Raw genomic sequence first — 14,455 nt, forward strand, 5'->3', positions numbered from 1 at the left:
ACAGTACATAAAATGTGATTCCACCTATTGTCTGCAATAAAAGATGGTAACTTCTCATTTTCTACTAATGATTGCTTCCCATGTTTATTATTTTGCACCTTTTTACAGCGGATTTAATAAATAAAATATTTTAGACCATCCCTCTATCCCTCAATCCCTTCAGCTGTATACTTTCTGTCCAGATGTTGCTTTCCAGATGTATTAATTGTGTCTTAGACTATTCCTCCATTTTTGCCAAGTTTCTTCTCATTTTTCTACATCTTCTTTTATATTAACCCTGTCAAATAAATTTGTGTTAGTGGCAAGATTGCAAACATTTTAAGACACTGAAAAAGTCCAGCATTTGTACTGACCCAAGTCTAGTACACCTCACCAAAGGACAAATAGTTGGGAGCCATTACATCATAGACTACCATAAGACCCCAAAATCATAAGCCCTGCTGACTGAATCACCAGAAAAGAACATGGTCCAAAATAACAGCTCTTCAAGTGACCACAAGTATCACAAAAAAAAGATAAATAAATAAAACAAATAAAAAGATTTTTTTCCAGAGAGGCCCCCTCCTACTTACTTTTAGTAACTTCAAGATTAAACAAACATAAAAAAGGAAAACAGTTGTTAGAATGTAGTAACACCTATTTCCTCTTCTCCTTGCTTGCACAATCCCCATTTCTGCAAAGAAGCAGTGAAATAGTGTTGCTTGATGGTAAGGATGTGTGATCAGCAGCATCACATGATAACATGGGTATTCAGTAGACCAGACTCAATAAATTATCTTTTATTCATTCGGTCCACAACTGGGTGTTCTGGTCAGCTGACCCTGTGGTACTCTTGTTTTGTCTACACAAACTCTATTTAGTATGCTCTATTGTGTTCTAATGTCAACACAATCTTTATGTATTTTACTACCATGGGACCACCCCCCAAGCCTGTTTTATTTGTTTGACATTTTACCTGGTGCAGTATCAGTTGCCTTGCTAAAATCAAACCAGGAAAACCTGCAGTGGGTACACACTATACTGTGTAATGTGCTTGGTATCAACAGTGTCAGGTTTAACTGTGTGCGGAGTTAATATGTTTATATAGATATACTGCTTAACTGTTACTCAAGATTATGTGTGTACAGTTCTTGAATAATAATTCCAGAACACTGTAAAGTACCCTGAAGTGTATTATGAATATTGCAGTGAGTTTCACAGCAAGTGGGCATGGCCTGTATCAGGCTTCCTATCCTATGTAGGCTTCTGAGCTCCCCCAAGCCTTTCTGTGTTGGAGGGAAGCCTTCTAGCTTATCAGTGGGCGTGGTAAGCACTAGGTAGCCTATCTACCACAAGAGGATTGGTTTCTGATCCAGAAATTGAAGTTTAGTGGCCGTTTGGGCAGTTTTTCCATCCCATTCAACTTTCTGGTTTAAAAGCCTGGATTTGCACTTGTTTCCCATCTTTCCAGTAACTAGTCTAGTCCTGATACAGATTTGATGTATCCAGGACTGTTTGTAAGCTTCTGAGCCCCTCAAGCCTTTCTGTGTTGGAGGAAAGCCTTCTAGCTTATCAGTGGGAGTGGCAAGCGCTTGGTAGCATATCTACCACAAGAGGAGTGATTTCTGGCCCAGAAATTGTAGTTTATTGAACATTTGGGCAGTTTTTGCATCCCTTTCAACTTTCTGGTTTAAAAACCCACATTTGCATGTGTTTGCCCTTGTTTAAGCTTTGCTCAGTGGCGCTGAGTTGAGGTAAACTATTACTGGTGCCAGAAAGTCTACTCTTCAGTTTTTCCCTTAGATCTTGCTAGTTCTTTCTCTCTTGCACTTCAAATAGCCGAATTACCTTCAAAAGGATTCTTTATAACAATTATTATAGCACACCTAGGAGCCATCAGCACTAGCCGTTCTTCATGGAAATAGCTCCAATATTTAGTAGTTATGACCACCCCTCCTGGCATGTTTAAAGGGGAGTTCCCTTGCTTTCTCCTATTAACCTGGTGCAACTGGGCATTCTGAGGCAGTGTAGCAACTGCCTCATGTACACAGACAACCCTCACCTCTTACCTCCCAACACTGACATGTGAGAGATGCATTTATATCACCAAATTGGAAGCCAAAGCTATACACTCTCCAGCCAAGACTGGACTAGTTGGTCAAGAGGAAAAGGTCAACACCTGCACCACACTACATGGAACACATAGCCCTCCAGAACACCCACTATCACAGCTCTCACATAAAAACACAAATCATACACCCACCTTCGTGGAGTCGCTCAATAGAAATTTACCAAAACAGCAGAGACCTTCAAGATAGAAATGCACTCGACCACCACAACACAGCACAAACCACAGGACATGTAGCTCACCTCCACAGTGTGCCCCTCAACCTAAGCCCCTAAGGCTAAACACCTTGCCCAATACACTAATCATAGCTGACTCAATAGTGAGGCACACAGATGTCCCACTCACTTGGTTGAATAAGGAGAAGGTAACAGTCAGCTGTCTATCAGGTGCCAGAATCCGACACATAACATACGCACTCAGGTCACTCCACAACAAGTACAAGTATGACTCTGTCATTGCCCGTGTGGGTGTGAATGACCTGAGATGCACCTCCCTGGACTACATGAAAAGAGACATGGTGGAGCTCTCAGATTATGTGGCCCAGGCAGGTATGACACTAGCCCTGAGCAGTATCCTACCATCACCCAGAATGATACCGCAGTACAAACAAAAAATGATTGACTTCAACAATTGGCTAAGTTTCTGGTGTCATTCTAAGGGAATCCAGTATCTGTCTGCTTGGGATGGCATGATTGGCAGACCTCGATGCTTTGCCAGAGATAGCCTGCATCTGTCACTCCTGGGTTTTCGGGTACTGGCAAAGGCTCTTGCCACCCCCTATAGTGCTTTATTTAGGTGGTGTTCCAAACACCAAATTACCACTGTAACAGGTATAAATAAATGCAATCTGAGGGTCATGCTGCTCAATGCTAGAAATCTAAATCTCAAGATGCACTCACTTGAAGCACTCCTCAAAATGGAGAACATCAACATTTGTGCTGTAACAGAGACCTGGCTTAAAGCAGCAGGAAGCACCCCTGCACTACCAGGCTATAACTCATTCCACACCTTTCAGCTCTGAAACATGGACCAAAGCTCCAAAGGCAGAGGAGTTCCATATTCATGAAGGATATGCACACCTCCAGACTAGTAGCCCAGCATAATGCATCTGAGATACCTCAGGTACAACTAACATTGGGAAAGACTGCGATCCAAGTCATAGCCTGCTAATGGTCCCCAACCATGTCCCTGGACTCTCACTCCATGTTCCTAAGAACCCTGGAATCTATCAAGGTCCAACCCAACACTCTCATACTAGGAGACTTCAACTACCCCTCCATCAGCTGGGAAAACTACTCAAGCACCAGTGCACTGGCCCAACACTTCCTGGAATTCATCAATTCCAATGCCCTGGAACAGCTCATTCGTACCCCCACTAGAGGAAGCAAGATCCTTGACCTAGTTATTACCAACATAGGCAACCATTGCCCTACATAAATAGTCAATTCCTCTCTGGTTAGATCCGACCACAAACTAATCATCATGGAAATCCACATCTCACCCACACACCCCCGCAAAGGTATCCACCATGAAAAACTTCTCCAAAGCTGACTTTGGACTCCTAAAAACAGAGGTAGCTAACTTCATGGCACCCATGCCAATGGAAAATAGATGCATGACTGCCAAATCATATACCAATGCACTGTACGAACACGTACATAAATGCATGTAACTAGCCATACCTAACAGAAGCAAGACACTCTCCTCCAAAAAAGGAAGCCAGTCTGGTGGTCCTTTGCCATTAATAAACTTTACAACAGAAGGAAGAAACTGTTGCAGAAAAAGGTGAAGTCCCAAGAATGGAAAAATTTCTTTATTAGCCTCAACAAAAAGTTGAGATCCCTCATCAAAACCTCCAAAGTCAGCTATAAAGGCAGAATTGCAGCAGACACTAAAAACAACCACAAAGCCTTCTTTAGTTATATCAAGAATCTCCATGGCAATACCCAGATTTGCTCTCAGTTACTGCACAATGGTACCTCCTATACTGAGCCAACAGATATTGCCAACATACTGGCCGACAGATTCAGTGCCAACCTTACCCCCCCAAAGGACCAATCTCAATACCGGAAGAATGCCAGGCATCCTGCATTACTGCAGCACAGGTTAAAGCTGCATTGTCTAAGACCAAGAATGCAGCTTCCATGGTACCTGACAATATCCCTGGCTGCATTCTACATGAATTACAAAGTGAAATGGCACCACATCTGTGTGCGCTATTCACTCACAGCCTCACCTCAGGCTTTGTCCCTACCAAATGGTGCACTGCTACAGTCATCCCTCTCCATAAAGGAGGAGCGACTACTGACCCTGGAAATTATCACCCCCATTAGCCTGATGAGTCTGATATGTAAGGCTATGGAGCACATCATCATGGACCTAATTAACAAGGATATAGGGAATCTCCAAACTCTAGGTCCCATGCAATTTGGTTTTGTGAAAGGTAGATCATGCCTGCTCAACCTGGCTGACTTCTTTGAGTCAGTCACCAGGGCGATGGACGAAGGTAAGGCAGTTCATACAGCCTACCTCATAATCTGGCTGAGGCCTTTGATACCATTCCTCACTCAGGAATTATTGATAAATGCACCAAACTAGGCATCAACCCCTATATTGTTAAGTGGGTTGCAAATTGGCTCACAGACAGAACACACAGTGTGAAAGTAGCAGACTCCAAGTCAGACTGCTGACCAGTCACGAGTGGAATCCCACAGGGATCGGTCCTGGATCCTCTCCTGTTTGGCATCTACTTTTCAGAAGTCCAGGCCAACATGGATGGACTCTGGCTGACCAAATTCGTAGACAACTGCAAGCTTGGAGCCATTATTAACTCCCCAAGTGATGCAGACATCCTACAGAAAGGCCTCACTGAGACCAGTGACTGATGTTGAAACCATGGTCTTAAGCTTAATGCCAAAAAATGCCTCATCATCCCCTTTGGGAAAAACTCAGTTCCCACCAACTGCCACATCGAGGAGAGCCCACTAAACACTGAAGGTGTTAAAATAGATCTGGGGACACAGGTTAACAGCAACCTCTCCTTTGACCACCACATTGCCACTGTGGTCAGAAAGTCCTTCCATGTGGCACATCTCATTACCAAGGGTTTTGCATCCAGGAAGAAAGAGGTCATCATTTCTCTCTACTCTTCCCTCATTAGCCCAATCATAGAGTATAATGCCCCATTTGGCATGTACCTCACTAGACACCTACAACAGCTGGAGAGGCCACAAAAGTACCTTATGAAGAGGATCCTAGGCCTTAAACACGTCCTACATGGACAGACTAAAAAAACTCCAACTATTCTCTGTCTCATATCATCTACTAAGAGGTAATCTCTGCTTGACTTACAAAGCCATGTCTGACCCAGCTCTGCAGAAATGCTACATCTAAAGAAATCCCAATCCCTCTGCACCACATGCTCCAGAGACCTCAACTTCATTACCACAATCAACAGAACATGCTGGTGGGACAGGGTCATAACCCAGAGACTGTCCATGCTATGGAATAGACTTCCCATACATGTCAAGCTGAGCACCTCACTAGCCCTCTTGAAGAGAAATCTTGATGAGTGGATGAGTAATATAAAGTTCAACTTGGGGATCACTCCAGTGGCTCTACTTGATAGAGGCAGTGGGAACTAACGATGGGTGGCACAATGCCAGGGCACTTCTATGGGCTAGGCTTGTAAAGGCCCCAGGGCCATTAGCCTAGTACACACCTATGAACCTATACATCATCTTCTCTGAACCTCAGGAATCACTCCTTTTTCCTGGCACCAGTCGTGCAGCTTACAGTCCTGTCACCTCCCACCCTTAGTTTTTCCATCCTCATAATAACTGAATTTCCAGAGAAAAGATAGTCCCTTCTTTCCTGTAACTGCTTCCATTTTCCTATGGTTCTTTCAGAAAGTCAGGCCCATTACTGATGTGTGCTTAGTAAGATGAATCGGTGGCAGAATGGCATAACATTTATAGGCAGGTACATTTGGGGGCTTGTAGTGCTGTATTCTGTGGTCACCTTTTCCTATCCTCCTTGTATATGTGTTCTTCATTAAAACCCTCTAATACAGCGGTAGTGACCTTTTAAGTCCGTGACTGGGAAAAGTGTCTTCCGACTTTAATCAAATACTATGTAAGATGACCTTTCCCAGTTCTGTCCAGAGAGAAGTGCCTGCAGATGGAACAACAGCATATTCTCCAAAACATTTCCTTAAATATGGCTGCACCATGACTGTTACAATTTGCATCACAGAATTCCTTTCCATTTTGTGTGTTATTACCATAATTTATTATTTTATTATTTTTTTCTTTTGGTGCCCAGTTAACAAAGTTGATCCAGAGGATGCTTCTTCTTAGTCATGGACTTGATAATGCAAACTGTGTGGTATAGGAAAGTGTACATAGTGAAATTAACATGATTTAATGAATATAGAATAAGAACTATAGAGCTCTCTATAAGAATTAAGAGAGTTGAATCTGTGAGTCTCCTCTCTTCAAAATAAAATCTGTGATTCAAACAAACAATCACAAAATCTGAGGCTAAGCTACTCCTTTGTTGTAGTTTAGTCTTTTGGTTGAGTTTGATTCGTTGTGACCACGAGGACGTTGGCACACCAGTCATGTCTGTCAACAATTACTTCTTTAATGTCTTGAAAATTCCTATTTGTTACTTCACTAATGCTGTCTACCCATCTTAACATCTGCCACACCTTCTTCTTTTACCTTCAATCTTTCTCAGTCTCTAATTAATGCTATTGTCTAATTATACAGCCAAAGTATAGAAGTTTTAGTTTTATTATCAGGTCTTTCAGGACTGAGTTCATCTTCTTGCAGGCAAAAGTTTTCTCTGATGTCACAGTTTAAAGGTATCAATTTTCCAGCAACATCTTTACTTAAACTTTCACTGCCATATATTATCACTGTGAGGGATAAAAATCATAACACTGACTATACAGACAGACCTTTGTGATGATGTAATGCCTTTGCTCATTAAAATGTTCCACAGATCTAGTATAGCTTTCATTGTAAGATAAAGCATGTTTTAATTTCATGGCTGCAGTTACACTCTGCAGAAATCTTTCAGCCCAGTAAAATAAAACCTGTCACTTCTTCCACTTTTTCCCCGTTTATTTGCTAAGAACTGATAGGGCTTTATGGTATAATTTATTTTTTTTATGTGAATGTTGAGCAACAAGCCAGCTTTTGCACTTTCTCTTTTCACTTTCAATTAGCAAACTGTATCACAGGACACAAGCACACCAATAGAATGTCATATACTCCACTAGACATTTATTATATGGTTAATGATTAAGTGCTTTTATCCTGTAATTCACAAGGACTTCACTAGAACCAAATGCACACTGTTGGAGACTATGCTCTTGTGAAGGTTACCTGATACAATTACAACTGTTTTGTGCTGTGCATATGAGTGGGAACTTAATCAAGACAGAAAACTACTAACCTGTCAGTATGATTTCAGAAATCACTGTTGAAGAATACCTGAATGTCTGGAAGTAACTGGGAAACTGAAGAAAAGCAACATGGATTCTTAGTAAGACAGTCATGGCAAGCAAATCTAATGGAATTTTATTTATTTATTTATCATTTGTTGACCGGGAAAGTCCGACTAGGTTCCACAGAGCCTGTTTTCAGCGGAGGCCCGGGGAGAAATGCTCCAGATGCATGTCTTTGGAATGTGGGAGGAAACCGGAGTACCCGGAGGAAACCCACGCGAACACAGGGAGAACATGCAAACTCCACACAGAAGGCACCCCAGCCGAGAATCGAACCGGAGAACCTCTTGCTGTGAGGTGACAATGTTAACCACTGCACCACTGTGCCGCCCGTTAACTAGATAGCTAGGATATTAGATCAGAAAATGGCTGTAAGCTTGGCCTATTTAGCCTTTAGCAAATTATTGGCATTGTACTCGACAGAGGTATAGAAAGCTACTAAGGGCTGGGAGGGGCACTTCATGTAAAAAAGGGCAAATATTTATGTATTTATTTAAATATTGGTATCTACTCCCATAAGAGAAGCAGACAACAGAATCTGAAATATGTGCATGCCTGTCAAAGCATATAGAATTTGTGTTCTTTGCTTTAACATAAAAATGATAGAAAATATAACTTTTACATAGAAAACAGTGCTATTTCCGGCTCTTATTTCATAAGAACACACCAGTGATATGACAGATACATATTGTTTCTCAAGGTGGAAAAGGGAAAATATATATTTTTTCAGGAAATAAATTGCAAAACCAGGGTATCTAAATGAACTGCGAGTAAAACCTGCGACAGACCACCACGGCTCAACTGTTAAAAACAATGACTTTAATGCCACATTAAAAACTTGAAGTAAACTCTTTAAAAATGAAAAGAAAAAGCAGGAATAAAATCGATTCTGATAAGCGCTTTCGGCTAAAATAGCCTTCTTCAGAATGTGATATGTTTACTGCAACAAAATCTTTTAAAAGCCAAGTAGCCAATCTCGAACCAAAACAAGGACACATCCTTTTTAACAACCAATCATGATTTGTTTCCTGCATCAAAATTGTTTAAAAGCCAAGTAGCCAATCTCGGGCTAAGAACAAGGGCACACCTCCTTAAGCAACCAATGGTGTTATTTATCTGGAACTACACAAAGTACTACAGCACAGCAGTTTCTTCAGAATACTACTACACTATGATCATCAGCTGCAAAATACACTTAAATGGTGGTTCCAGCTGTAAAGGCACATATATAATGTTATTTTTATAATGCAGTTTACTGAAAAGTAATCTAAACTGAGAGAGATGCAAGTATAGTGACAAAGGAGATGCATTGGCACCTCAGTAAAGAAGTGTTTTAGGCTATTATTATACTCAGGTTACTGAGCAAAAGTTCATTATAACACCCCCAATGAAAACAGTGTACAAAGCAAAATGATAAATTGTGGCACTAAAGGCTCATGAACTAAAGCCTCTGGAACCTGTCTTTGAAAGGTTATATTTCTCTCTTCCTTTGAGAATTCCTTGTGAAACTTCCTGATAACAATAACAGAGTGTTTAGTTATGAAACTGAAATCCTCAGGCTGAGACTGGAATAGGTCCAATGGGATCAGTGCTCTACCCCAGTTAAATTCTAAATAAAATATACACACCTAAAACTGCAGTTTTAATCTCAGAGCCTCTTAGTGAAGCACACCTCTATATTTTACCCCAGTTCTTTAGCCACTTTTTTCTATGAAATATACTGAAGTTTTACTTCAGATATATTGACAACTCAGAAAAGAAGTACCTTAGGTCATTATTTTACTTAGTGTACTGAGTACCCATAATGAAAAACAGTATAATACAAAATAGACCGGCAGTAAAGGCATATACAATACACTCAAGCCAAACGTTACATCTATGCCCACTTTTGAGATTATTACAAAGCCTTCAGCTAATAACATGGTATTTGGCTACAAAACACAGATAGGTCTGTAACCACAAAGCTTCCAGCGAAACATGCTTCTGAATTTGACTGCACAGCTTTAGCTGCTTTAAAGCATGGCATTGTCACCACAGCATATTACACTTAAACATACATTTTTTCTGAAACATATATATTATTTTTACTTCTGAGAAACTGCAAACTTAGTAGTGATATATTCTGGATTTAGTTTTGGTCAGCCTTTTGTGCAGCGGTCAAGTAGCCCTCAGGTAGAAACAAAACACAGAACCAGACTGAACAGAAACCTTCTAAAACTTTTGTCTTTGCTAGTTGTATCTAAGAAGCCATATGTCAGATCCCTGAAGACAGCTCACAATAGAAGGAAAAATATGGAACCTGTAGAAAGGTAGTTTTGTATGCTGTTCTAGTGAACTGTGTCATTTTTGAGAGGTTACACTACTTATTGTAAAAGAATCACATAAATATAATGGTCATATACTTTTTTGACAGATCTTGACCTCTCAACAAACCATATCAGTAATCATTCAGAAGTGATTCTGAAATTACTTTTTGCTTTCTGTACATCATCTGTCCACAACCTTTTGTGCAGATGTCAAATACTCTGCAGGCGGAAACCAAGAATAATGCCAGACAGTCACAACACAAGCCCTCTGAAACACTGGTTTTGTTAGCTGTATAATGGAGCCATATGTTGGTTCCCTGAAGACTTCTTCTGACTTTTTCCCGGTTAGGGGTCGCCACAGCGGATCACCTGTCCGCTCATGATTGGCAGTAGTGTTTTACGGTGCAAGTTGCCAGCCCAGCACCCAACCTTCCAGTGAAGGCACAAACACACTCACACCTAGGGCCAATTTTGAGTGTCCAGTCCACCTACAGTATGTCTTTGGGATGTGGCAGGAAACCGGAGCACCCGGAGGAAACCCACACAACTACAGGGAGGACATGCAGACTCCGCACAGAAGGCACCCCAGCCAAGGATCGAACCAGAGAACCTCTTGCTGTGAGGCGACAATGCTAACCACTGCACCACCGTGGCCGCCCATGTATTAAAAAAATTCAGGGACTTTTAGTAAGGTACTGTAGTATAAAACACAAACATACTTCCCCTGAGGATTGTCTCCCTTCTGCATGGGTCCACTACCTTTGACTGTGAATGAATCACAAAAATGCAATGGTCATATTGCTCTTTGATAGATACTGTCACCTTCAACAAATCATATAAATAATCAATCAAAGGTGATCCTATAATAGTCATTTAATTGCATACATCCATTGCCCCATCCTTTTTGCCGAGAGGCCAAATAGCTCCCAGATGTGCACCAAGCATAGTGGCAGACTATGACAACAAAAGCCCTCTGAAAACCTGGATTTACAAATGGTATATTAGAAGCCATATGTCAGTTCCACAAAGACAATTCACAATAAAAAAATCGAGGACTTATAATAAGGTATTGTGTACAAAACACACACTGTCCCAAATGAATGTCCAACTTCTGAGAGAGTACGCTACCTTCACCTGCAAAGGAATCATGTAATTATAATGGTTATATGGTACCTTGACAGATTCTGGCCTCCCGAACATACCTCCTCCTGTAGTTGCCATTTGCTTTCATAAATAAACTGTAGCCTGCTTTATGTACAGAACACAAAGGGGAAAACAAGTACATTGCCAAACTATGACAACAAAAGCACTCTGAAATGCTGTATTTAATCATTGTGTGTAAGAGGCCATCTTTCAGTTCCCTGAAGATAATCTGTAATAAAAAAATCAAGTACTTCTGTTGGTATCTTGGTACAAAACATACGCATGCAGTTCCAGTGGAATGTGCTTCTGCTGAGAAGGTACAGTAACTAAGACTTTGAGGGGAATCACAGAAATATAATGGCCACATTGCTCTTTAAAACATACTACCCTCACACACAAAAAAAGATGTCAATAGTCAGTCCGACATGATCCTATAACTGCAGTCTGCTTTGATACATTACATGTCCCTGAAAAATGAAACCCGCATTCTGTATTCTTCTAATGTTTCACTGAGAAGAACAAAAAAAACATAACAATGACAGTATTATATTTCAACTTGCTGCTGTCAGAGGCATACACTGACCCAGAGAAGCCATATTTTTATTTGATAGTTTTCATGTAATGGCCAAGTGTTTACACATGTATCATGACTTCTCTTCCTCATTACCTTAAAGTCATCTAAGTTCTATGAATACCTCTCATGTCTGATTGTGAGGAAAGTCAGAAAAGAGGACAATCATTTATTTCAACCTCTCACACTTAAATAAGTATACATGTTCCTGGTATTGTAGCATAACTAATTTGCCTACAGTGTCTTTCTAACTGGCTCCCATATTTCTCATAGGATTCAGTTGTCTTCCCTAAATATCGTGAGGACTATACCCCCTACACCTCCTATCATAATCATTTTCTGGAGTCATACCATTTATGGGGAAGGGTGGCCAAGTTAGCCATGTACACAGATTGTTCTCCTGCTCACCACATGTAACTACTGCTTACACTCCCTTTCCCCCACACTAGCCATGTCAATTACTGTTTTGCATAACTCATTTAATTGCCGTTTGTTTTCATGCACAGCCTGTCCCTCCAACATGTTCACACAGCCACTTATGGTAATCATCTGTCATATGCGATTGTAAAACATGGTGAAATAAGAACCTCAGTAATCTATTTCATAACTATGGGGCAGAAATAGCAGTCATGGTAATCTACTTCACTTCAACTATAGGGCACATCACCCCCTACATCACCTTCCATAAAAGTTGTACAAACAATGATTCAAGTGTGTGATGTCATGCACAGTGTGTACTGTTAACCACATTTGTTTGGATTCCTGTTAGAAAAAGTACAAAAAAAGTTGCTGTAAATGTATTTCATCTTGGAGCTTTCAGGCATTGTGCTCTGTTCCCCAAAACCCCAACCAGGCTAGATCAATGATCATTTGATTATGATCATCCTAACTGCCCTCCTCCCAAATAGATAACTACCTCTTGTGATCATCTGTAATCATCAAAATTTGTTAAAAAGTAGTCACAGTAATGTAGATCATGTTATTCTTGCAAGATTAATAATTTTGCTTTGCCCTTAACACAAAGATCACCAAAAAATGAATAAGTAAATAAATAAAACTTAGCCATAGCTCTCAACCTCTTAGCACAGTAATAAGATGCAAAACAAAAGAAAAGTTATGGAGGGGCAAAGGCCCATAATCGCTAACAAATTTGAAATATTCCTCTTTTCTTATATATTTAGAAACTGGAAAGAATAACATGTTTCACAATAGTATCCGTTCTGCTGAAGAATATGAAGTCTGTAACTCAATTGTCTGTCCTTTTTAGTGTCAGCAATCCTCGCCAATTTACAGAGAAGAAAGGTATAATTTAGAGCCAGTCCCGGCCTCAATGCACCCATTTATGAATGGAAGACTCCCTATGAGAAAAGAGCATGACAACTAAAACATATAAGAAAAAAATAAATTTCTTTACTAACCTATTTTAAGTGTAAGAAAACAATAAGACAAGCTGCAAGACTACTATCTTTCCAAAACTTAAGTGACTGAACTAAATCTCTTGACCATCTCCTATAGCTCTTAACTTTTTTGCTCAAGAATTCTGGACAAAACCAAAAATAATGGGGGACAATGGGCAAAAATCAGGGACAATGTTTAAGTATTATCTAATGCACTTAGAAGGTTAATAAAATAACATGTTTTGCATCGACATTCATTTTTGGAACATCAAAAACTATGAAACTCTAATGACTGGCACTACTGACTGACTGTCATTCACAGTGACTTACCCAAAAGTCAAAAATTCTACAAAGGATGAGGGAAAAACATGATGCATCAACTACAGGTGTAGTCAGGAATTCACAAATTGTACACACTGGAGTCATATTTTACCTCCATGTAAAATGTATAGGTTATGCCAGAACACTAAATTATACTGTTATAACCATCCTGCACCCACAAAATGTATACACCATAAACTGGCATTGCAGTATATTATTTCTTTGGCATTATCACACAGACTGCCTTCTGGTTACAGTGCTGCATTGCAAGAAGTCTCTGCTGAACAACTAGAAGACTTTACTTGCAAGGCAGTCTGTGACAAGTCATATCAATGCGGTGGGTCCCACAGATATCCATTCACCCCAGTGCTGATATTCAGCACAAAGTGTCTGTGCCTCATCACAGAAGCCAGTCCCAGAGGTTCAACCACATCAGTGTCAGTGTTCTGCACCAAGCCTGTGTGCTGTATCATGACAACTAGTCCCCCAAGCCCATTCACACAAGCCTCTGTGCCACAATATGGAAGTTGGTCCACAAAATAATTTTCATCCTCTGCACTCAGGCAAGACTAGCTTACACAATATACAGAGAGTCAGTTGTCCAAAAAGCCAACTATCTGAACACAGCCTTCCAAAGTTTTCACGTAAGAAAAAAATGTAAAGTCTGAATATGTAAGTGTTATACATATTCGCTTGTGCATGTTTTTTGAGCTTGTAGCCCGCTCATGTGTAAAAAATATTCTTTACTGTCCACTGGAATCACTGAATGGTTGAAAAGTGTGTCCCCTTTGTGCAGAAAAAACAATATTTAGAAGGGTTTTTTTTATCCAGTTCAATATATGTTTGATTATCCGAACAGTCTGATTATCTGAACTATCCTAGGTCCCAGTTAGTTCAGATAATCAACTCTCTACTGTACTCTAGCACTCTACTTTTGGCCAGAGTAACTGCATTAATGCATTTCAACTCACCTGAATGAACACCTCTGAATTAATAGACTCTAAAAAGACACAGTATTGAAACTGTATGATATGCTGTCAAAATTCAAATATAGAATTTCCAGGCCCCATGTAGCCTCAGCTGTCACTTGTATCA

This window comes from Protopterus annectens, chromosome 13.part0 (genome assembly GCF_019279795.1).
Source record: "Protopterus annectens isolate FY-2018-M chromosome 13.part0, PAN1.0, whole genome shotgun sequence".
Lineage (NCBI taxonomy): Eukaryota > Metazoa > Chordata > Ceratodontiformes > Protopteridae > Protopterus > Protopterus annectens.